Below are 879 nucleotides of genomic sequence, written 5' to 3' on the forward strand. Positions count from 1 at the left end.
TTTCCAAGAAATCTCCATACTGCTTTCCAAATTGGCCGCACCAATTTGCAGTCCCACCAACAATGTACAAGTGTACCCTTTTCCCCACATCCTCGCCAGCACTTGTTGCTGTTTGACTTCATAATGGCTGCCAATCTTACTGGAGTGAGATGGTATCTTAGGGTGGTTTAGATTTGCATTTCTCTGACTGCTAGAGATGGTGAGCATTTTTTCATGTACTTGTTGATTGATTGTATGTCCTCCTCTGAGAAGTGTCTGTTCAGGTCCTTGGCCCATTTCTTGATTGGGTTATTTGTTTTCTTATTGTGTAATTTTTTTGAGTTCTTTGTATACTCTGGATATTAGGGCTCTATCTGAAGTGTGAGGAGTAAAGATTTGTTCCCAGGATGTAGGCTCCCTATTTACCTCTCTTGTTGTTTCTTTTGCTGAGAAAAAACTTTCTAGTTTGAGTAAGTGCCATTTGTTGATTCTAGTTATTAACTCTTGTGCTATGTTTGGAAGTCTTGGTCCCCAGTGCAGCAGTGTTCAGAGGTGGTGCTATTGAGGAATTTGGAGCCCAACCCCACAGTATGTAGATCGTAGCCAACTTTTTCTTCTATCAGACGGCGTGTCTCTGATTTGATATCAAGCTCCTTGATCCATTTTGAGTTAACTTTTGTGCATGGCGAGAGAGAGGGATTCAGTTTCATTTTGTTGCATATGGATTTCCAATTTTCCCAGCACCATTTGTTGAAGATGCTATCCTTCCTCCATTGCACGCTTTTAGCCCCTTTATCAAATATAAGATAGTTGCAATATTGTGGATTGGTTTCTGTGTCCTCTATTCTGTACCATTGGTCTGCCTGTTTTGGTACCTACCAGTACCATGCTGTTTTTGTT

The sequence above is a fragment of the Marmota marmota genome, unplaced genomic scaffold (genome assembly GCF_001458135.2).
Source record: "Marmota marmota marmota unplaced genomic scaffold, marMar, whole genome shotgun sequence".
Lineage (NCBI taxonomy): Eukaryota > Metazoa > Chordata > Mammalia > Rodentia > Sciuridae > Marmota > Marmota marmota.